This window comes from Helianthus annuus, chromosome 2, assembly GCF_002127325.2.
Source record: "Helianthus annuus cultivar XRQ/B chromosome 2, HanXRQr2.0-SUNRISE, whole genome shotgun sequence".
NCBI lineage: Eukaryota > Viridiplantae > Streptophyta > Magnoliopsida > Asterales > Asteraceae > Helianthus > Helianthus annuus.
Genome location: NC_035434.2, coordinates 65,094,219 through 65,120,840, shown reverse-complemented (window position 1 = coordinate 65,120,840; position 26,622 = coordinate 65,094,219). Strand labels below are relative to the sequence as shown.

Sequence of the window (26,622 nt, the reverse complement as noted above, 5' to 3'; positions counted from 1 at the left end):
TATGGCAAAAACAAGTTAATTCGCTTACAGGGACTAAACTTGACAAACTGCGAAAGTATGCCAATTTGAACTGTAACGAACATTCCGGAACATGTCCATAAGTTAAACATACCATAAATATCCTTTACATAGCTTAGAAATAGGCTTTGAGGGGTTTGGTATGCTAAAATAAACTTTTGGATCATTCAGGGGCTAAAAGTGTCAAAAAGTGCACAAGTTTGCACTTTTCCGCATAGCTTACGTTCTGAATACATCCGGACATCCAAAAATTTTTGTAAACATCCTTATATTATGCCTTAGTGTTTGGCATAAGAAAAATCCATTCGTCGCGTCATTCAGATCATTTTTCGCGCTTATGCGCATTCCGTCGTAATTAACCGAACATCGCGATCGTACGGCCAAACGAGCCAACATCTGACATATTTCTGAGCATGTTTCATGTCCACAATGTTTAGGCATCATTTTAGGGCCTTAAAGTTGGCTTTACGGGCCTTAGAAGTGTCGGAAATGGCTTAAATACGCAACAGGGACCAAAACTGCCATTTTTGAAAGTATGTGCAGATCAGACAGGCCCAGGCGGCCCGCCTGAGTTTTGGCAAATCCTGATGCGGGCCGCATGGCCCCTTCAGTAACAAAATTTTTGTTTTTTTCTTGCAACTTGGCCTTTCAAACCCACCAAAGGGCAATGCCCTTTCACCATTCCAGCAGCTAAGGGCCATTTTGAGTCACCATAACAATTTGACAAGTGTACGGCTTGGATCGTGGCACGATATTCAGGAAACGATCCTAACGGCTCTACTTTTCCTATAAATACCCCCCCCCCCCTTTGATGTAAAACCCACACAATCTGATCAAAATGCTCTAAGTTGATGCCATTGCTTCATACCTGAGCTCTTTGATCTAGATTAGCATTCGGGGACTCTCCGTAAGTATTCTTTCGTTCTTTTATTCGCTTTTCGAGTCCGAAAGTCAACGTTTTGTTGACTTTCTGCATTGACCAGCCTATGGTCAACACGAAGTTCTTGGAACTTCATAACGTGAGCGTGATCACGATGGTTATAGTCCATGGCGACTATACCTACTGATCACCACGTTATCTATGCTCAGTGACGAGTCGTAGTTTCGGCCAAAATGTGCATTCTTGCATATTTTGTAACCAAACTACTCGTGAGCATCAAAGCCGTTTATTTTGATGCCAAACCTGTTTTCTAAACTTAGTTAAGCATGTTCTTACATGCTTAGCTCGTCACTTTTAGTTTAGGGCATATATAGGGTCGTAAGGTAAGCGATCTAAACCATCGCTTACACTTTCGAACCCGACCCATTTAGTCGATCATTAGGATCCGACCAAACAAATTAGGTGACCATAGCTATAACCTTCCGAGGTTATACCTTGTGGTCACGATGTTAGGCGTTCCAGACGCGTTCTACGCGAACGACGCGTAAAGTAGCATAAGCTACCTAAACGGGTCGTAAAGGGTCGCAAGCACTTAGGTTTGGTTTCATTTTAGTATGTAGGCTTTGTTAAACCATATTACACGAGTCTCCAAGCTCGTTTGGTTTACGAACCCGCATACTATCCGATCCTTCCGATTTTGGTCCGGTATATTAATATAGCTACCTATTAGGTGCCGTTTGATATTCCGTGATCTAGCATTGTTTGGTTATTATACAAGAACTCAAGGCAATCTCAGGTGAGTACATTGAACCCCTCTTTTACTGTTTTCCAAACTGTTTTGGGGTGAAACACATGTGCCTATCTGTTACTTTCATGCTTTCCTGTTTTCACATCATATACTTGCTATGTTCGATAGTACATATATAGTACATGATTTCATTGTGTTTATGCTATGTATGTCCATCGTGTGCATACTTAGCACAACACTTTACATTACATTACATTTCATGCTATGTATGCCCATTGTGTGCGTGCTTAGTACATCGCTTTACATTTCATGCTATGTATGCCCATTGTGTGCGTACTTAGTACATCGTTTTACATTACATGCTATGTACGCCCATTGTGTGCGTACTTAGTACATCGCTTTACATTTAATGCTATGTATGCCCATTGTGTGCGTACATAGTACATCGTCTTACATTACATGCTATGTATGCCCATTGTGTGCGTACTTAGTACATTGTTGTCACGACCCCCGACCCACCCTGGACGGAATCAGGTGTCGTGAGCAGTCCAGTGGTACCGGTGATTATTTTTGAAAAATATTGCAGCGGAAATTTCATCAGGACCGTGAGTTAGGAAAAATATCAAAGTTTAGAAAACACCAGATTTTATTTAAATAGATGGAATAATTTACAAAGGTAGCTTTTAATAAAAACAATATTTCTTAATTTTATTTAATTAATAAAATAAGCCACTTCTTGATGCCTTCGGTGCCGGATCCAATTCTTACTCCAATATACTGTAATTACCTGAAACGCGTTTTATAAAGGTTTTGTCAGCGGGAAATACTGAGTGAATCATTCAGTTTAAAACGACTCGTTTGTTATAATTTACAGTATTAAGAGTTTTTACATATGTTTCTGATATCTACCAACTACCCACAGTATTTGTCACTCGACCGGATCTGTGACTGTGGTCATATCACCATTGGCTGCCCCAATGAATGACGTATATCACTAAATTTTAGGTTCGCCCACCTAAAGTGATAAAAACAGTAGTAATGTGCACAATACCCCACATACTGGCTGTAATTTGGTGATTACATAAACTTAATCACTGTAATTTATAATTCTGAAAATAATTTGGAGTATTGTAAAACAATTGATAAAAAGAGAATGACTCACATTATAATCATGCAGATTCATACGGCCAAAGTTTAGTCTACAGATAAGCTTTGATATATTGCAGATTTATACAGGCAGAGCTTAGCCTATTGATTTAGCTTTGTAACCTAGTGCACACGAACTAGGTAGGTAACTTAATACAACAATTACGATAACTCACGAGATCAAATTCTCACAACGAACGACAAAGTGCGATACTTAAACATCCATCGATTTAACGACGAACGACAAAGTATAACCCTAATGTGGGTGGCACTTAAACATCCATTGGATATATTGATCGGTCGGAAAATGAATCGTAATAGCGATCGAGTTAATACCCTGTATCGTAGCAGCACCCCCTCTACTAATTAGTGATTTGGAGACTGTTTCGGCTATATCTCGACGTACCAATTGAATTTGATCGTCGTACGAATGCAAGAAATCAGGTCCCGATGCCTGCTATTTATACACAAATTTTGACACGCTTACGGACCGTAAGCCTAATCCCTTACGGTCCGTAAGGGACACATTTTCACTATAGGGTGGCTACGTGTGGGTGTAGGCTTGCTGAGTCGACTGTTTGCTTGAATTCAATTTTGACAACAAATTTTTAGAAGATAAATATTGATTAGGGTTTATCCCCCTTGAGTTTTAGGGGCCCTGAACCTGATTCTGTTTATTTTGAAAATTTTTGGGATTGTGTAGAATTACTTGGGTGTCTCAACTAGGGTTTCCTATTGGGTAAATAAAATAATAGATATGACTTGAGATTTGTTTACAAAATAAATAATAGTTTTGGGTAAATCACAAAAAGAGAATAAAACGGCGAGAAAAGAGAGTGGACCCACTTTGTAACTTTAGGGTTCAACTAGAAATTCTCCTGGTATAAATTTTGGGTACAACTTTTGGGCTAAAAAAAATTATATTGTACCCGTGTTAAGTATAGTACCCCTAATTCAACCTTGTCCCGAAGTCCCGAGATAGAATCCCAACAACTTAGTCGGGCAGAGCCCTGACATAAGTTATGAGGCTCAGATCAGTCGGACAGGGTAGCGGTGATCGAGAGTTAAAACACTTAAAACGAGGCAGAGCCTTATTATTATTATTATTATAGTGTAAATAATAATAAAAATATAGAACTACAGAGATGAAAAAGGGGGCGGCGAGACTGATTTATGAAAGAAGGATTGTTTATGAAGAGTGGATGTCCCTTTTTATAGTTGCACAATAAATTAGATGGTTACTCTATCCACTTACACGTAGCTTTTAAGCATTGAAATGATGGATACGTGTCTTTGAAAGAATATGAGCCATACATATATATCTATATATTAATATTTGGATTGATTTTGATGCAGACACGTCTATACATAATTTCAAATTGAAATTGAATTATGATTTTAACTATATTATTATTATCTTATTACTTTATATATTTATAATAAATTTAACTGCTTCACTTATTTGGCGTGTATAACTTCTAAAATATGATGTTCTAGAAAATAATAAATATGTCTTTAGAATGAGTATATTTTTGTCTACATTTGGGTCTAAGTTTCATTAAAATCAGAGTAGGTTCAAATACAATGTATTTTATAATTTAATTATTAAACGGTTCCCTGGGCCCGTCTAGTTACTTCATATTTCTAACAGTCGACTTACCCGTAATATACTTGTTTAATAATATAAGTTTTTCATATACTTTTATTTTATTAGAAAGGTCAACCATATACAGGCCAATTAATTAGAATAATATTTCAACTAACTATATAAAATAGTGTTTAAAACTATTTGGGTCGAATATTTATATTAAAAATGAACTAGTTACTAGTTACTAGTGGTTAATAAATTTAACCAAACCTATAATTCTTATATAAAAGTAGGAATGTTACATTCTCCCCACCTTGTTTTAAATCTCGTCCTCGAGATTTTGGCTATGATATTTCTTTTAGAGTTATGTCACTTTTTAGGCAATAAAAATAATATTAAGGTAAATGATACCAAATCGAAATATTAAATTTTTGTGAATATGAGTTGTACAATAAATAGGATTCAATGGTTCAACTGAATTAGTTCAAGAAATTGATGACAAACGAATGAGATGGAATGATATAATTTTCAAAGTGACTAGGTTCAAGCCAAAAGAGATATGAATGTGAAGGACTTTTAGAATTAATAAAAATTCTTTGTCAAAAGAAAGCTTACTTTGATTGGCAACTGAGGAAGACTTAGAATTGACAGGTTCCAATTGAAATAAAAACATGAAAAATGATTTGTCAAGTATTGAAGTATGAAAAATCAATGTGCTGAGATGAGTGAATTTGCAAAAGATATACCAGAAGACGATAAAGTTAGTGTATCATTGTTTAGAGTTGCAAGTTGTTTTAATTGTGAAATAATGTGATAGTAAACTATTAGGGACCATATTTTTCATACTATGTTCTAGAGATCAAAATATAATAAGAACAAGTTGTTTTGGCATGCCCAATTATTATATTATAATACTAAAGCAAATATATATTATTTGTTTCACATTTTTACTATATGTAAATGGTTACCATTTTTAAATATTTTAGTATTTTACTATACTGTGTAAAATAACTTATATTTATTATTTAATACATATTACAAAACACTGCAATGAAATTATTACATTACAAAATATTTTAGTATTATTATTTTGTAAAAGAAATCACTATTATTTATAACGTTAAATGAAAGTTGTAAATAAAAGGGGTAAAATATTTATTGTATAAAAGTATTTGTAAAATATTTTGTAAATATATAATACTTAATGGATTGATTCTATGTGATTACTTATTTTCATTTTGAAACTATATAACGTTGTGAATGTATTTACAAATGTTGTAAATAAGTGAAAACGAGGATTATTCTTTATATATTACAATGTTCTCCTAATCCAATGTAGTTGATGACTACTATATTATTCTTATATGGTTATTTTCTTGCCAGGGTATTATGGTACATAATTACCACAAAATATGTGATACATAATTATTTATATAATTTTATTCGTCCCTCTAATTCTGGTATTGTTTTATGAAAATATATATTTTTTTTCTTTACAGTAAAATATTTTTATATATAATTAAAATTTACTAAATAAGTATGATGACTCAATTTATATACATTAACTAGTTATTATCATGGTTTGGATATTGGTTAGTGCTGCCTTGTTTAAGCATAGGTGGCCAGTCCATGCCTAACTAAGGCTAGGCTATTCAATACATGCCCCTGATAATAACTCTAGTATCTAAAAATAATACTAACACTTCTGTTATTCATTACTAATAATAAAAATAAATAACTTAAATATAAACTTAAATGAGAGTATATCTCAATATAATTTTTATATATATAAAATATAAATTCTTTTCCTCAATGGTTTAATAAAATTCATTAACTCGATATCAAAGAGTCACTGTTTTATAATAATGCGATTTATAGTGCAAGAAATGATATTTGAGTTTTGATAAATTGGAATGAAGCCCTCCAGTGGTCTTCATAAAGCAAGCGAATCATACTCGCAACAAACAGAGCATGCGTAACGTGTGGATTTACCAAGAATTGAAATAGATCAATATTTGCTGCTATAAAAGAAATCCTCATGATATGATGATTATTAGAGGAAGTAGAATTGCGAAAGTCAACTTATTATATGTAGAAGTCAGAATTTCAACGAAAAGAAATATAAAAACTTTATCTGGAATTTTGTGTGATAATTGTTGTTAAGTGACATTACCAGGGAATGTTGAATAAAATAAAATAGGGAATTTGCAAAGGTATATGACTCCTTAGTGATGATAATTATGACTCTGATTAGACTTGTACACCGATAATTGTGAAATCTTATTACAACGTACCTCAGCGAGATTTATGTCGGTTGTAGGATCATATGGCAAAGTGCTTCTTTTTATTAGTAGTTTTTCTACTGATGGAATTAGCATTGGTGTCATCGTGCCTAATTTATATTTTTCAAAGGTCTTGCCTTGGAAAATCGTGTGGGATATACTTCAACGTCTGTGGACGTTAAATTTTCATGTGTTTTCTTTGTGTACTAACATGACTTTACATGCTTCTTACTTGCGTTAATAATGTATGGTAACGCATTTGGAAATTTTTATATTTTTTGATGGTGTTCCAATTTATAGAGTTTCCTTTGTTTATTTTGTCACACGAACTACGAGACAAATGATCAAATGAAATAATGTTTGATATCAGAAAAGAGATTCCTAATAAAGAAATCTAGACACATATGCTTGTGTTTTATTCCTAATCGACTTTTGGAATTCCTTATAGATATACATATCTATATAATTATATATTTCACATGCTGTAATATACATACCTTCTATAAGATCAATGTATTTAGCAGATTCATATTTCCAAAAACAAGTCAAATATCTGGTCATGATTTTATTTAGGGAAATCTTGTCACTGATTTGACATATTATTTACCCCGTCTTATCCGGTTTGCGCCGGAGAGGTAACTTCAGTATATCCAGACAAGCTGGAGAGTCTGCTACTCTATATCCAGTTTTGCCGGAGAAAATTTTCTATTTCCCATACATAGTATCTTTTCAAAATTTTTAAAAGTGCCTCTTTTATTAGGACTTTTATCCAGAATCAAGGAAACTTGTATTTCCCGTAACATATCTTATTCTGACCCAAGTAATATCAATAAGCAAGAATTAATAGCAATTAAGTGCTATTGTCTGCTAATCATCATTCTTATGGAATACCAATATCTATTACCTTATACCAGTAATTTTATCTTGAAGCTTATATTAAGGCAAAATTCTTAAGTTCAAGTCTAAATATTTATCCGGAGTGTTATCAGATAATATTAAGTTACTAACTCTCCGTTTAAACTTAGGTATTATTATAACACCTAATTGCTTAAACAAGTGGCTTAGCTTATACTAAAGCATTTTTTCTTATATTCAAGTCTAAATGCTATCAGATGTGCTACCAGTTAATAACAATCTCCTAACTCTTTTATTTAAGCTTAAGTATTATTATCACAACACTTATAGGCTTAAAGTAGCGGCTCTGATACCACCTTTACTGTCACGACCCCCGACCCACCCTGGACGGAATCAGGTGTCGTGAGCAGTCCAGTGGTACCGGTGATTATTTTTGAAAAATATTGCAGCGGAAATTTCATCAGGACCGTGAGTTAGGAAAAATATCAGAGTTTAGAAAACATCGGATTTTATTTAAATAGATGGAATAATTTACAAAGGTAGCTTTTAATAAAAACAATATTTCTTAATTTTATTTAATTAATAAAATAAGCCACTTCTTGATGCCTTCGGTGCCGGATCCAATTCTTACTCCAATATACTGTAATTACCTTAAACGCGTTTTATAAAGGTTTTGTCAGCGGGAAATACTGAGTGAATCATTCAGTTTAAAACGACTCGTTTGTTATAATTTACAGTATTAAGAGTTTTTCATATGTTTCTGATATCTACCAACTACCCACAGTATTTGTCACTCGACCGGATCTGTGACTGTGGTCATATCACCATTGGTTGCCCCAATGAATGACGTATATCACTAAATTTTAGGTTCGCCCACCTAAAGTGATAAAAACAGTAGTAATGTGCACAATACCCCACATACTGGCTGTAATTTGGTGATTACATAAACTTAATCACTGTAATTTATAATTCTGAAAATAATTTGGAGTATTGTAAAACAATTGATAAAAAGAGAATGACTCACATTATAATCATGCAGATTCATACGGCCAAAGTTTAGTCTACAGATAAGCTTTGATATATTGCAGATTTATACAGGCAGAGCTTAGCCTATTGATTTAGCTTTGTAACCTAGTGCACACGAACTAGGTAGGTAACTTAATACAACAATTACGATAACTCACGAGATCAAATTCTCACAACGAACGACAAAGTGCGATACTTAAACATCCATCGATTTAACGACGAACGACAAAGTATAACCCTAATGTGGGTGGCACTTAAACATCCATTGGATATATTGATCGGTCGGAAAATGAATCGTAATAGCGATCGAGTTAATACCCTGTATCGTAGCAGCACCCCCTCTACTAATTAGTGATTTGGAGACTGTTTCGGCTATATCTCGACGTACCAATTGAATTTGATCGTCGTACGAATGCAAGAAATCAGGTCCCGATGCCTGCTATTTATACACAAATTTTGACACGCTTACGGACCGTAAGCCTAATCCCTTACGGTCCGTAAGGGACACATTTTCACTATAGGGTGGCTACGTGTGGGTGTAGGCTTGCTGAGTCGACTGTTTGCTTGAATTCAATTTTGACAACAAATTTTTAGAAGATAAATATTGATTAGGGTTTATCCCCCTTGAGTTTTAGGGGCCCTGAACCTGATTCTGTTTATTCTGAAAATTTTAGGGATTGTGTAGAATTACTTGGGTGTCTCAACTAGGGTTTCCTATTGGGTAAATAAAATAATAGATATGACTTGAGATTTGTTTACAAAATAAATAATAGTTTTGGGTATATCACAAAAAGAGAATAAAACGGCGAGAAAAGAGAGTGGACCCACTTTGTAACTTTAGGGTTCAACTAGAAATTCTCCTGGTATAAATTTTGGGTATAACTTTTGGGCTAAAAAAATATATATTGTACTCGTGTTAAGTATAGTACCCCTAATTCAACCTTGTCCCGAAGTCCTGAGATAGAATCCCAACAACTTAGTCGGGCAGAGCCCTGACATAAGTTATAAGGCTCAGATCAATCGGACAGGGTAGCGGTGATCGGGAGTTAAAACACTTAAAACGAGGCAGAGCCTTATTATTATTATAGTGTAAATAATAATAAAAATATAGAACTACAGAGATGAAAAAGGGGGCGGCGAGACTGATTTATGAAAGAAGGATTGTTTATGAAGAGTGGATGTCCCTTTTTATAGTTGCCAATAAATTAGATGGTTACTCTATCCACTTACACGTAGCTTTTAAGCATTGAAATGATGGATACGTGTCTTTGAAAGAATATGAGCCATACATATATATCTATATATTAATATTTGGATTGATTTTGATGCACACACGTCTATACATAATTTCAAATTGAAATTGAATTATGATTTTAACTATATTATTATTATCTTATTACTTTATATATTTATAATAAATTTAACTGCTTCACTTATTTGGCGTGTATAACTTCTAAAATATGACGTTCTAGAAAATAATAAATATGTCTTTAGAATGAGTATATTTTTGTCTACGTTTGGGTCTAAGTTTCATTAAAAATAGAGTAGGTTCAAATACAATGTATTTTATAATTTAATTATTAAATGGTTCCCTGGGCCCGTCTAGTTACTTCATATTTCTAACAGTCGACTTACCCGTAATATACTTGTTTAATAATATAAGTTTTTCATATACTTTTATTTTATTAGAAAGGTCAACCATATACAGGCCAATTAATTAGAATAATATTTCAACTAACTATATAAAATAGTGTTTAAAACTATTTGGGTCGAATATTTATATTAAAAATGAACTAGTTACTAGTTACTAGTGGTTAATAAATTTAACCAAACCTATAATTCTTATATAAAAGTAGGAATGTTACAATTGTTTTACATTACATGCTATGTATGCCCATTGTGTGCGTACTTAGTACATTGTTTTACATTGCATTTCTGTTGCATATGCTCATCCAGCATATGAACACATTATGCTACATTTTGAACCGTTGTGACCATTTGACTATGTGTACCGTCTAAACCCGTTTGATTATATGAACCGTTTGCAACCATTGAACCGTGTGAACCAGTTGTATCCGTTGACGTGATTTACATTTGACAATAGACATTTGACTATACATAAACATTTCTACCGTTTTTAAATATTTCATCTTGATGGTTTGGTTTGAGTAAGTGATTAAGTAACGAGGCGTGTGTAATATGATACAAGCATGGTGGATACGCCGCTGGTACTTCCTATATATAAGTGTTTGTATGGTATTACATATCGTAGCGTTATTTGAATCATTCAATTTGAGACATATGACATTTTATACAAATAACACACTTTACATGAGACATTGTTTTACAAACTCATTTTACATGGTTATCCGTTTAACCATACAGTGTTCTCTTATTTATACATATCATCTGATCTTATCGTTTTTCAAATGATTTACAAGACAAAGCAAATTACAAGGTTCATTACTAAACATTTTCTCAAACATAAGTCATGAATCTCGTTTTCACAAAACCAATGTATCTCACAGGCATTTTTATGCTGACGTACCTATTTTCACATGTGTTTTCAGGAGATGATGCATAGGACTTATCAAGACATACTTAGGCGGACCTGTGCCTTAGTGCCTTAAAACGAGACAAGAACTAGATAATTTATGTTATGTACTCTTTGGTTCTTGTTTAAACAATGTAAACTTTCATGTTTGATTAATAAAACGAAACTTCAATTGCCATGGATTTGAAACAATTGATTCTGTTACAACACTCCCCGACGTTTCCGCCACGTTTTGTATGTTCTACGTGGTCGGGGTGTGACAGAAAAGATGGTATCAGAGCCAATGGTTATAGGGAATTAGGTTATTAGTAATGCTTTGACCTAGTCTATAACCTTCCTAGGACCCTAACGCGAGTTTATTTGCGTTTAGTCACAAAACAATACCGTCACCTATCCTTAGGCGACGACCACAACAAGAACATAAATTTTAAAACCGCTTTGAAAACTAATCATCTGTTCTAGGATGATTGATTACTAGGTTTTGAACCCTCCGTTATAAGGTTTTGAACCCCTTTGAATTTTCAAAACTCTCGTCAAAGTTTTGGGTCCTAAATAGTGTGAACACGTGCAAACTGGAAGAGTGAATGCCTGTACCCTGGGTTTTCTGTCTAAGGTTAGAGTGTTCGTACAAATCCACATAATCGGACCAGTCACTCTTACCTGGGAACTCTTGGGGTGAGTGTCCACTTATAGGCGAGTATGTCTTCGCGATGCACTATGAGGATCTATTTGCTTTGACTCAGCCTTGGTGTTGTTTGTTTGCTTCGTGGATTCAAACAAATGACCCTCGACCATGATTATGGCCGGTAATTGTAACATCCTATTCTTACCCAATGCCATTTCATTTGTTTTCTTTCTTGTTCCTCTTTTAGAATGCCTCCTCGATGCGAACACTAGATAGCAACTGCCGAGCTGGCAGAAATTATTGCGCAGCAGATGGCTGCTCAATTCCCAAATCTCTTTGCTCAATGGAACCAAGCCAATAACAACAACAATGGTACATGCAATTTCAAGAACTTTAACTCGGCTAAACCACTCAAGTTTAGTGGTTCTGAGGGAGCAACTGGGCTTCTCCAATGGTTCGAGAGCATCGAGAATACCTTTCGCCACGTGCAGTGTCCGAAAAATCGCAAGGTCGAGTTTTCTTTGAGTGTGTTTCAGAAGAGGGCTCTTACATGGTGGAACAGGGTAATGAGAGACCGTGGTGCAGATGTTGCTCTAGCACAAACATGGGCTGAACTGAGAGCTCTTATGATGAGAGAGTTTTGTCCTCGTCATGAACAACGAGCGTTGGAGAAGGAGTTTGATGATTTGAAACAAGATAGTGGCGAGCACAGGGCATATACTGATAGGTTTGAGGAGTTGAGTCTACTTTGCCCGACTATGGTCGCCCCACTCGACAAGGCTATCGAAAGGTACATCGACGGCCTGCCTGACTCGGTACAAGACATTGTCATTGGTAGCAACCCTACCACACTCCGTCAGGCCATTGAGCTATCTGCAACCTTGACTGAATCGCAGATCAGAAAGCATAAACTTTTTCGAAAGGGTGACAAGAAGCCAATCGAGGAATCAAAGACCATGGATGAACAGACTGAATCTCCTAAGAAGTCAAAGAAGCGAAAGGCTTCTCAGAACTTCGCCGTGTTCGCTCACAATGGTCAAGCCGTCCCCAACCAACCAGCTCAACCCCCTGCTAGAAAACCATACAATGGAACTGCACCTTTGTGCAACCAATGTGGTCTCCATCATCACGCCAATGTACAGTGCCGCAAATGCCAAACTTGTGGGCTTATAGGCCACACAGCAAGAGTCTGCCCAACTGCAGCTGCGCCAAACCAAGCTGGCAACAATCCTGCTCAAGGCCGTTTTCTACCAGGCTCTTGTTTCAACTGTGGCGAGATGGGTCATTTCCGAAGAAATTGCCCAAAGCTTGCTAATGCAAATCCAGCACAGGGATGAGCATCCGACTGACTAGAAGACAACATCGTTTAGAAATAATCACGTCTTATGTATTATTTTCTTTTGTTGTCAAGATCCAAGAAACAGTTGTTATCATTGTTTATAAATAAATCTTTTATTTGCATTGCAATATATTTCTGTGGTTGCATGTATAAACGACATATCCCTTACAATACCGACAATCAAGGAACCGTATTCCTTGACGAACAAACTACCCCCAAAATTCTCCCATTCTATAATCGCTTGCGTCTTCCACGAAATTCCTAAGTACCCGTTTATTCTAAGGAAACGAAGTACAAGGCGCAGGTTACAACACAAGACGAATACCCAAAGTACCACTATAAATCCTTAATAGGGTACCTAAGGACTTCCCGTAAGTCTTTAATTGTTGTATACCTTAATTCGAATGTGGTGATTCCTTGTAATCAAAAACCGAATTTTGGGAGATCTTTCTATCTTCTCAGATAGATCCCAGTGAACATTGAGACCCGTCGATTGGTTTCCATATCCGTATTCAATCAATAACAAGTTAATAACAAATTATAATCAAGTTAAACAATTATGTGACTTTGTGCTTATGTGTTCCCTTATATGTTGTTGTGTGATCCAAATTATGTTATCCAAATCCTCGTAGAATCTTACATATCCTTGTACAAGAGATTCATAGTAGGATACCCAAAGGTATTACTTAAAATCCTCAATGGACTTCTATGTTATAGTTAAGTCCCTTAGATTATAAAGTACTACTTCATAATTAGACCCCTTGAGTGGTCTAGATAAACAGATTGATCCAAAAATCTAGCTAGGGATATCATGTGATGATATAGCTGAAAGGACTCCTTGGTGGCCTAACTAAGAAGATCCCCTGTCGATCTAATTAGAAAGGAACCGATGGAAGTCTAGTCACCCTCATCACAAGTTTGATATCCTTCCCCAAAACATTACAAAATAAACTGTGCGGACTGTGCAAGTGATTACGTAATTATGGATGCATACATAATTATGGAATTTAGTGCACAGAAATCACAGCAAGTTCTGTCATGTGTCTAGAGTTAACCCTATTCATTTCCAACTCTGATGAAGCAACCGTTGAAAATGACTCCGTTGGTTCATTTTCGTTTCTGAAGAATTATCCGTTGGGGAAATGAATATCCGTTGTGTAATCCTTCATTTCCATTTCTAATGAAGCAACCGTTGAAAATGACTCCGTTAGTTCATTTTCGTTTCTGAAGAATTATCCGTTGGGAAAATGGATATCCGTTGTGTAATCCTTCATTTCCATTTCTGATGAAGCAACCGTTGAAAATGACTCCGTTAGTTCATTTTCGTTTCTGAAGAATTATCCGTCGGGGAAATGGATATCCGTTGTGTAATCCTTCATTTCCATTTCTGATGAAGCAACCGTTGAAAATGACTCCGTTAGTTCATTTTCGTTTCTGAAGAATTATCCGTTGGGGAAATGAATACCCGTTGTGTAATCCTTCATTTCCATTTCTGATGAAGCAACCGTTGAAAATGACTCCGTTAGTTCATTTTCGTTTCTGAAGAATTATCCGTTGGAGAAATGAATATCCGTTGTGTAATCCTTCATTTCCAATTCTGATGAAGCAACCGTTGAAAATGACTCCGTTAGTTCATTTTCGTTTCTGAAGAATTATCCGTTGGGGAAATGAATATCCGTTGTATAATCCTTCATTTCCAACTCTGATGAAGCAACCGTTGAAAATGACTCCGTTAGTTCATTTTTGTTTCTGACGATTTATCCGTTGGGGAAATGAATATCCATTGTGTAATCCTTCATTTCCAACTCTGAGGAAGCAACCGTTGAAGATGACTCCGTTAGATCATTTTCGTTTCTGAAGATTTATCCGTTGAGGAAATGAACATCCGTTGTGTAATCCTTCATTTCCAACTCTGAGGAAGCAACCGTTGAGAATGACTCCGTCTGTTCATTCTCGTTTCTGAAGATTTATCTGTTGAGGAAATGAATATCCGTTGTGTAATCCTTCATTTCCATTTCTGATGAAGCAACCATTAAAAATGACTCCGTCTGTTCATTTTTCGTTTCTGAAGATTTGTCCGTTAAGGAAATGAACATCCGTTTGCTTATTCCGTCATTTCCATTTCTGAAGAATGCTCGTTGAGGAAAATGACTCCGTCTGTTCATTTTCATTTCTGAAGAATGACCGTTAAGGAAATGACAGGATATTGCCTTGCATATCGCTGATGGTTATTTGGCAGAGTCACAAATAGACTCCTACGAATAAATTTCGGGACGAAATTTCCTAAAGTAGGGGAGACTGTGACACCTGTGTCACCGCGACCATCAAACAAATACCAAGCCAATGAAATATTGTATTCATACTTGGGATCTTGTATAAATATGTGTATCTTTTGCACATATCAATTCTTGTTCAATTTCAAACTCTACATCGCTTTCTGGGGAATTATACGCAAACTGGTGTGTAAACGTACTCAGTTTAATGCGACAAATACTCCGGAACATCAACATATACTCAACATACCTTAAATAACCTTTACATAACTTAGAAATAAGTTTTGAAGGCTTTTGGTATGGCAAAAACAAGTTAATTCGCTTACAGGGACTAAACTTGACAAACTGCGAAAGTATGCCAATTTGAACTGTAATGAACATTCCGGAACATTTCCATAAGTTAAACATACCATAAATATCCTTTACATAGCTTAGAAATAGGCTTTGAGGCGTTTGGTATGCTAAAATAGACTTTTGGATCATTCAGGGGCTAAAAGTGTCAAAAAGTGCACAAGTTTGCACTTTTCCGCATAACTTACGTTCTGAATACATCCGGACATCCAAAAATTTTTGTAAACATCCTTATATTATGCCTTAGTGTTTGGCATAAGAAAAATCCATTCGTCGCGTCATTCAGATCATTTTTCGCGCTTATGCGCATTTCGTCGTAATTAACCGAACATCGCGATCGTACGGCCAAACGAGCCAACATCCGACATATTTCTGAGCATGTTTCATGTCCACAATGTTTAGGCATCATTTTAGGGCCTTAAAGTTGGCTTTACGGGCCTTAGAAGTGTCGGAAATGGCTTAAATACGCAACAGGGACAAAAACTGCCATTTTTGAAAGTATGTGCAGATCAGACAGGCCCAGGCGGCCCGCCTGAGTTTTGGCAAATCCTGATGCGGGCCGCATGGCCCCTTCAGTAACAAAATTTTTGTTTTTTCTTGCAACTTGGCCTTTCAAACCCACCAAAGGGCAATGCCCTTTCACCATTCCAGCAGCTAAGGGCCATTTTGAGTCACCATAACAATTTGACAAGTGTACGGCTTGGATCGTGGCACGATATTCAAGAAACGATCCTAACGGCTCTACTTTTCCTATAAATACCCCCCCCCTTTGATGTAAAACCCACACAATCTGATCAAAATGCTCTAAGTTGATGCCATTGCTTCATACCTGAGCTCTTTGATCTAGATTAGCATTCGGGGACCCTCCGTAAGTATTCTTTCGTTCTTTTATTCGCTTTTCGAGTCCGAAAGTCAACGTTTTGTTGACTTTCTGCATTGACCAGCCTATGGTCAACACGAAGTTCTTGGAACTTCACAACGTGAGCGTGATCACGATGGTTATAGTCCATGGCGACTATACCTACTGATCACCACGTTATCTAGGCTCAGTGACGAGTCGTAGTTTCGGCCAAAATGTGCATTCTTGCATATTTTGTAACCAAACTACTCGTGAGCATCAAAGCCGTTTGTTTTGATGCCAAACCTGTTTTCTAAACTTAGTTAAGCATGTTCTAACATGCTTAGCTCGTCACTTTTAGTTTAGGGCATATATAGGGTCGTAAGGTAAGCGATATAAACCATCGCTTACACTTTTGAACCCGACCCATTTGGTCGATCATTAGGATCCGACCAAACACATTAGGTGACCATAGCTATAACCTTCCGAGGTTATACCTTGTGGTCACGATGTTAGGCGTTCCAGACGCGTTCTACGCGAACGACGCGTAAGGTAGCATAAGCTACCTAAACGGGTCGTAAAGGGTCGCAAGCACTTAGGTTAGGTTTCATTTTAGTATGTAGGCTTTGTTAAACCATATTACACGAGTCTCCATGCTCGTTTGGTTTACGAACCCGCATACTATCCGATCCTTCCGATTTTGGTCCGGTATATTAATATAGCTACCTATTAGGTGCCATTTGATATTCCGTGATCTAGCATTGTTTGGTTATTATACAAGAACTTAAGGCAATCTCAGGTGAGTACATTGAACCCCTCTTTTATTGTTTTCCAAACTGTTTTGGGGTGAAACACATGTGCCTATTTGTTATTTTCATGCTTTCCTGTTTTCACATCATATACTTGCTATGTTCGATAGTACATATATAGTACATGATTTCATTGTGTTTATGCTATGTATGTCCATCGTGTGCATACTTAGCACAACACTTTACATTACATTTCATGCTATGTATGCCCATTGTGTGCGTGCTTAGTACATCGCTTTACATTTCATGCTATGTATGCCCATTGTGTGCGTACTTAGTACATCGTTTTACATTACATGCTATGTATGCCCATTGTGTGCGTACTTAGTACATCGCTTTACATTTCATGCTATGTATGCCCATTGTGTGCGTACTTAGTACATCGTCTTACATTACATGCTATGTATGCCCATTGTGTGCGTACTTAGTACATTGTTTTACATTACATGCTATGTATGCCCATTGTGTGCGTACTTAGTACATTGTTTTACATTGCATTTTTGTTGCATATGCTCATCCAGCATATGAACACATTATGCTACATTTTGAACCGTTGTGACCATTTGACTATGTGAACCGTCTAAACCCGTTTGATTATATGAACCGTTTGCAACCATTGAACCGTGTGAACCAGTTGTATCCGTTGACATGATTTACATTTGACAATAGACATTTGACTATACATAAACATTTCTACCGTTGTTAAACATTTCATCTTGATGGTTTGGTTTGAGTAAGTGATTAAGTAACGAGGCGTGTGTAATATGATACAAGCATGGTGGATAAGCCGCTGGTACTTCCTATATGTAAGTGTTTGTATGGTATTACATATCGTAGCGTTATTTGAATCATTTCAATTTGAGACATATGCCATTTTATACAAATAACACACTTTTCATGAGACATTGTTTTACAAACTCATTTTACATGGTTATCCGTTTAACCATAAAGTGTTCTCTTATTTATACATATCATCTGATCTTATCGTTTTTCAAATGATTTACAAGACAAAGCAAATTACAAGGTTCAGGACTAAACATTTTCTCAAACATAAGTCATGAATCCCGTTTTCACAATACCAATGTATCTCACAGGCATTTTTATGCTGACGTACCTATTTTCACATGTGTTTTCAGGAGATGATGCATAGGACTTATCAAGACATACTTAGGCGGACCTGTGCCTTAGTGCCTTAAAACGAGACAAGAACTAGATAATTTATGTTATGTACTCTTTGGTTCTTGTTTAAACAATGTAAACATTCATGTTTGATTAATTAAACGAAACTTCAATTGCCATGGATTTGAAACAATTGATTCTGTTACAACACTCCCCGACGTTTCCGCCACGTTTTGTATGTTCTACGTGGTCGGGGTGTGACATGTGACAAACTTATTGACAATGGCAAGTGTTTCTTTGGTTAGCTCAGAAGCTTATGTAAGCTAATGCAGTATGAGTTGAATTCACTGATACAATGAGGTTGATCTTGTTCAATCATATGTGTATAAATGTCGTCATAAGTGAAGTTACGGAAATGTTGATCAAATGGCAAGAAATGTGGGGGATGATCCATTTAGAAACAACCCTATAAGGGTATGTAGAAATGGTTTTCATTACCCCATCTGGATGATATCCCATAACACTTAAATGTGGGGGTGTCTTGCATTTGTATCATAAAAGTTTGGCAATAAGGATTTTGTAATCCAATCTAACATTGCAAACAGACGACTATGTGGAGGACACAAAGGTCGCAGTGCATAATGGAGATGTGTTTGCCTTAAATGATAAGCGTATCTTACAAAGACATATATTATAACCAGATTCAGATGGCCACTGAGGTTATAGTCTTAGAAGTTGACAATAGGCAAAATTAACTTATGAGTTAATAACACATCATGACAACTGATCTCAAATACGCAAAGGTATTTGCTAATGTTATGGATCCAACAACCTGAGGGTTTATTAGAGATCAAGTTGTGGAATGGGACTGAAGCCCTTGAAAAATGAAGTTCATATGATGGAAACCTAACTCAGTAGACTGGAGATCCCAAGAATTGAGTTCAATAGGAAAACCTAATTGTATGAATAAGCGAGGTCACTGTGGGGGAATAACCCTACGCATTTAATAAGGTAGTTTATTATAAAGATTAATAAACTTCCTAGTCCATTCCTAAAAGTGACAAGTGTGAGGCTAAGCATAATATGTGGTAAACGATTTAGATAACCACAATGCTTTTAATGATCTAAGGAGAATCACCTATGTTAGAGAGAAGTGGGGTCGCTTCGAATGGAATTGAGGGCACAATTCCTAGAGCTCTCGCAGAACCAGGAAAGTGTTCCACGACCATTATTGGACACGACTATGAGGAGATGGCCCGGCTAGGGAGAGTCTTGTGTGAAGTGTATTGTCGTCTACACAAACGGCAGACGAGTTCAAAGACATCGAGATCTACTCAGAGCTAGTGGGCTAAGTGCATTTCATGAACGAAGATTCAAAGGGTAACACCTACCTATCGTATGCAAAACTCAACTGTCGAGGTTACATTGAAAATTTTAAGTGTTTTGAATGATCTCCATTCATGTGGGAGATTGTTGGAAATTTGGTGAATGGATATTAAATATATTTATAATTTAATGAAATTATAAATATTAATTAGAATATTCATGTGGTAAATAAAAGAGTAACTCTTGAGTATTTAATTAGTTTTATTAGAGTTTTTAAGTCTCTAATTAAGTGACTAATTAAGTGAATAATTAAGTGAATCCTTTCACTAGTCTTGTTCAAATAGTAGGTTATGTGTTTTTTTTTGTAACAAGAAGAATAAGGTATTGCTTGATACATGAAGAATACTAGAATTAGTATGAACACTTGAACACCAACTAGAGAGATGAGTACTCTCTACTTGTTTCTACCACATGAGTTCAAACACTACAATTACCGGATGTAACCTTGGGCCGGTGAGCCATCTCCGGCAGTACAGACTGCTTCAGCTGTTGTACCCTGGGAGACAGACGCGTCATCTTTAGTAGAGGCGCGGAATCTGTTTTAAGGGAAGCGTGTTTAACACGTGCCTCAACCAAAATCGTCAACGTTTTAGTGTGCTCTTTGTTGCAGTCAAGGAGTATTTTTCAAGACTCAAGATGATGAATACTCGAGTCTAGAATGCTATCAAGCGCGCGTGAAGGACTCGCCAGAGATGCGGCTTGAATCAAGATTGGTATATATAATTATATTTATATTCTTTTATTTAGTTATTGCAACCGGTATTGTACAATGATATTTCCTATGAATAACGAGAGTCTCGTTATGATATATTTTGTAATTATATTTTACAAAAGGTGAACATATTTCCTACAAATCAACACTAAGAAAAGGGAATCAAGTGTTTTGACATGATAAAACGATAAAATATGAGATTCTTTCCTCGCATTCATGTAGAAATTTTACTGTAATTTCTATTTTCTCTGAATATTAACAATGTTGTTTATTACTATAGAAAAAGCAGTTTACAATTTTAATCAATTTAACAGTTGTACTATTGTAATCGCAGAAAGGTAAATCGATATAATCGGTTTGTAATAATGCATAAAATTCAAACAAATAAAAGAACTGCATAAAATTCAAACAAATAAACGTACTGCATAAAATAAAAAATGATAACGATTCATCTAGACTCTAGATCACATTATTATGTAACTCGATTAATAAACATGTCATTTTCGGTTTAACTTACTTAGTTAATCGTTTGGGTTGACCTGCTTAATTCGTTTAATTAAACATGTAGCTAACTCATTTATGATATACATTTTTACAAGCGCAGCGACCAATACAATTAACAAGCTTACAACTAGATTACTACCCGTCAACCAGCGGCGGAACTAGCCCAAAAATTTAGGGGTATCCCAATTAATTAGTTTTTAGACCAGGGGTATCCTTTGTATAACACAGACGAAGTTAAGGGGTATTTTTACACTACGAAAACGGAGTTAAGGAGTATTTTTACACTACGAAAACGGAGTTGAGGGGTAGCCCGTGCTACCCCTACTAACATTCTAAGTCCGGCCCTGCCGTCAACCCACTTGACACTTGATACGTTCAGATAAAATGAGTTAAATATGTCGTGCTTGATTACACGGTTAAGTGTCTATGAACTAGAGTTGATGTTTTTACACAAATAAATAGACAAATGGTGTTTGAGTTTGAGTTGATAATTCAACTTGAAACCCAATCCTACAACAAACTTTTGTCGTACACATATTGATGATATGCCCAAAACCATTAGTACTGAGACACAACACTTCAACAACAACAAATCCAACCGTAAACCTGCAACCAACACAACTAAAAAAACAAACAGTTGAGATCGCTGGATGCAGAGGTTTATCGACCCATTCTTGTTCCCGACCGCTCTCAATCATTGGGATTAAGGAACAGATCGATGAACCGCTGCATCCAGCGATCCTCTACCAAAAAAAGAGAAGATTAAAACCACACAAAACATCAAACCACAATTATACAATGTTAGCATGTATATTTAACCTACAAATGAGAAATATGAGAATCCACCATTAACGTACATTGGCATCTCCTATTCTCCGCTCCTTTTGACACCCTCTTTTTCTCATTCTCTCTAACCTTTGGTTTAAGTATTATAAAAAGGTTGAGAGGACGATATTGCTATTGTTACATATACAGGCATGGCTGTGATGGTGAATTGGTGACACATCCTTATAGCACAGTTTGTTACGGTCTACTTTTTTGTGTGGTTTTACGGTTGAGGGCTTCAATGACTGACAAGATTTGGGTGTTTGGGATGAGGACAAAGGGTATTTCGGTCAGAAAATAGACTTTTCGGAAAGAAAATGTGACCCAACAATTTGGGTATAGGATGGAGAGTAAAGGATCTACACGTGTAATGACGCTAGTCATCGTTTTTATTATTTTTTTTTTTCAGTTTATCATTTATCACATACAATACTAGCTTATCACTCGGGATTGATTCCCGTACTCGAGAAAGTTACTAATATTAAAAATTATTTATGATTAATATATAATTGAAATCATATAAAAAGTATGACATATTAAATGGCTTACCTATAAAATACTTATAAACTTTTCATAAACTTAGTCACGGGTTTTGAACGTTAATAAAACTTATAAACTTATTGATTGCTTATGATTTATGTTTATAATTTAATTTGTATTAAATATTTAATAACTAATAAAACAATTGAATATAATAAGTTAAAGTCTTAAACACAAAAAGACTGTTTATAGTTAAATGACAACAAAATAAAAATCTTTATATATGAATTTCCACAAAATACAATCTTCCAATTTTCTCAACCAAACTTTACAAAGCATACAATTCCAAAAACTTATAAAAATTCACCTATTGCCATTAAGAACTCACATCGACATGTCAGTTGTGTATAAGAAAAGCCAATATTGTGTGTAAGTGAAGCCAAAACCCTGAAACATAAATATTGATACACTTTTTAATGGGTTATGAAGTTATTAACACGATTAGGACTGAGTGAAGTGTCAATAATATCCAGAGCCAATGCAAAAGCCGAATACTACCAACCGAATGTTGTTCATTTGGTATCTTTTCAAGTATACTACGTGCTTTCTCTAATAAAGAAATTGCAGTCTCGAATTCATTCATCTGTTCATATTGCGTTGATATTTCCATGTACACTTCGGATGCTTCTAAAGGTAACAACCGTTCCTTTTCATCCAAATTCTTACACGACATTTCGTAAACACCATTAGCTTCCGTTATTAAAGCACTCAGTAAAAAAAGTCTTTAAATTATGCAAATTCTAGGGAAGAACATTTCACACATGTTTAGCTGCATAGATTAAGGAAAAGAGAAGAAGACTCAGACAGGTTAGGAAGACGAATGGGGGATTTAGGTATTTAGGTTTATCAGATGGTTTATATACACGGGTCAACAAACGGGTTTGGAGCAAGACACGCGATATCCATAAAAATAATTTTAACCCGGAATTTTGAGCGGGAAAATGGCATTGAGGATCTATTAACATGCCACATCAGCCCAAATTTTTTCATTTACTATATATAATAGATATAATTTAAAGAGTAAATTTCGGTTTTCGTCCTTGAATTTTGTCCTTTTTAGCTAGTATAGTTCAAAAATCTAATTTATAACAAATCTAGATATGAGGTTTGCATTTTTTAACGCTTTTCATCCAACTAGCTAACTTGGTTTGGTTTTTTCTTTTAAGTTTGGGTTAATTGACCATAATGCCCTTAGAGACTGAAATAGAAAATAATTCTTTTATATAATTTTTATATATTTAAAATTGTTTAATGTTTAATATATATATATATATATATATGTATGTATATATATTTTTTTAAAAAAATATTATGCTTAAGGTAAAGTAGTTGCGCAACATATATAAATGTAATTACGCACTATTGTCTAGAAAAGAAATTTGAATTGAGATTTTCTTAACTTATAAAATTCATGTTTTGTTAGTTAAAGGAATTGGTGTTTAATATTTAAGTCGGATTTAACAAGACAAAACTAATTAAAAAGGATTTGGAATTCGATTTTATGGTGTTTTTATTCAGGTAAAGGCCATTATGAACAAGAAATCGGTTTCTAAATCAAGTTGCGAGTTTGAATCAAATCAACTTGTCTAAATTAGATTATATATCTCTTAAAAGTAAAATTATAGTGATTTATTCGAATAAACTTGAATCGAGCGACAAATTCACATTATCTCATCGAATTTTGTTTCCTTGAATCAATTGAAACTCAATTTACTTTTAATAAATTCAATTCAAGATCACTAGCTTACATAAACTAAAAACCGTTTTTAACCAAAACATGGTTATGTGGGTCTCTTGTTTTCCTTATGATATGACCGTTTTAACTTAAAAACTAAAGTTAATTCCTAGAAAAAAATTAAAAGAAAACATTACAATAGTTGAATTCTAAATTTGGTTTAGATTTATAGTCATTTCACCAATTCCTAAATCTTAGATACTTTAATATAAGGCCACGTGTAAGACGTTAAACTCGCGAAACCTCACAGCGAGTAAATCATGGCACACATGGTTCTTAAATTAAAATTTTCATAACCCATAGCAGCACAAGCATTCAATATCTTCTATACAACCAACAATTCAAAACATAACTACATAACTAGGATTGTCAGTCCTCGAGATGCCAGGTAACCTCATGAACATGACAGGGAGCTAAACTTCCTCTCACCATCCTAACATGGTTACCTTATTACCAATTACGTTTAAAATCAATACATGTCTTTACTGTTTTTTGTATACAAGTTTAGGACTTTACCGTCCTTGCTTGCAACACATGCATGATATTACCATCCTTTCCAACTACATTTGCAGGGCTCTCCATTTCTTTTACCTTTCTCCGTCCTTTGTTCAGACCATTGTTCCTCATAAAAAGTATAACAAGACCATTATCTCTCATAAAAAGTATAACAGGTGAAGTTTAGAAAATGTAAAAAGGTGTAGTTCAAAAAGGTAGTTTGAAAGCACAAAAAAAGGGTTGGCTAAATGCATCCCCTTTTTTACTAGTCATACCTCCCTTTCTAAAAATATAATTTAAAAGTTGTTAAATTTCACCCCTTTAAACAATTCAAATATTGTTTTTGAAAACTATTGTGTTTCTATAATTTGAAGACACTTTCTCTTACTAGTATTTTATTATGTTTCTATACAACGTCATTAAAATTAATAAAAAAGATATTTTTTATACAATAAAAAATTTTCATAACTTTTTTTTGAAAAAAAAAACAGTTGCTTTTATATTTTTTATTTATTTCGTATTTTAGTTCTCTCATCTTTCTATTTCTATTTTTATTAGTATTATTATATTAAAATGTTTTTTAATATAATTAACAACTTTTATTTATTAAAAGTAATAAGACGTAAAAAGAAAATAAAACGTTAGTTAAGTTGGTTGGCTTTAAAGCTTCATTTAATTTTTTGTGTATCATTGTTTATACAAACCGAATTCGCATACCCACTTCAAGCCGCTATGAACAAAAAAAATCCATTTCAAAATTAAAATGACTCGCTTTAATTTAAAACGTAAGAAAACGATTATTTTTCAAATAATCAAAAAAAGTTTCTTTTTAAATAAAATAATGTTTTAAAAATAAATACTAGTAATAATAATAATTAAAGATAAAAAAAATGAAAGAAAAATGTAGGATCGTTTTCAGACCCGAACGAGTCGATCAGAAGAGTTTATCTCAGTTTCAGAGGCGGAAACTAAGAAACTAAGGTCAATTCAGCAAGTATTACACTTTAAATTGTCTTTTGATTGATAATAATGACGTTTACAGTGATTCGACACTTCGGCAGCACTTCGTTGCAAACCGGAAAGAACTGTTATCTGATTTCGCTCGAGACACCCCTATATATAGGGAACAGATTCCGCTTGAACATGTCACATGCAATTCAAGCGGAATAACAACATAAGCATTCAAGCGAAATTGTAGCATTTAACTCTTCGAGCGGAATCAGTATATATGTGATTTCGCTTGAAACTGTCCAGGTGACATTTCAAGCGGAATCACCCTAAAATCCCACTACCTCGTTTTTCGTGCCCTGATCTAACTAGTACAGTACAAGACTCGATACAAGATGAAGACGACAGACGGATGCACCAACAAACTCCCCCCTCGGATGTTGACAGAGTCTTCAGTGTCGAGTCTTCACACCTTCAGTCTTTATCAGCCTTTGGGCTTCTCTTTGAAGTATTTGACGCTGTAAGCATCCTCAATCTTTATCTTCTCTTCTCTTTCAATCTTCCCTCGGATGTTGACGTCTTCTCTATTCATAAGCACCAACATACACTCCCCCTCGAGTGTTTAATCTTTAAATTCTTCAGCAGCAACAATCTTAGGATCAGAACCTGGCTCTTTGTCATTCAGACTCCCCCTCTCAATCAGCTGGGATTGCAGTCTGGCTTTCACAGGTTCAGAATCCATTCCAAGAACATGACCTGGCTCTCCTCCAGCTCAGGTTATCTGCACAATCTCTACCTCAAACATAAGTTTTCTAATATGAACATTTAACTCACTCAGACACCAGTTGTAGAAATCATATAATGATCTAACATTTAGTCTCTGATAAACCACTTGTAGGAATATAGTTTTTTATCACTTGCAAAAACATTTTCTCTACAAAAATTTCTGATGACCACTTGAAAGATTTAAATTCTTAAACACACTCTCCCAAACCAATTGTCGTCATGTTTAGCACTTGGAATTTT

The 26,622-nt window shown here is 35.1% G+C and overlaps 1 long non-coding RNA gene across 1 annotated transcript; it reads right to left on the bottom strand.

Moving 5' to 3' along the window:
- Positions 1–21,438: 21,438 nt before the first annotated feature.
- Positions 21,439–22,138, bottom strand: LOC110904363. The gene is made up of 2 exons (XR_002572494.2): positions 21,877–22,138; positions 21,439–21,796 (listed from the first exon to the last, which is right to left on the bottom strand). It is a non-coding gene; the product is annotated as an uncharacterized LOC110904363 (long non-coding RNA).
- Positions 22,139–26,622: the final 4,484 nt, after the last annotated feature.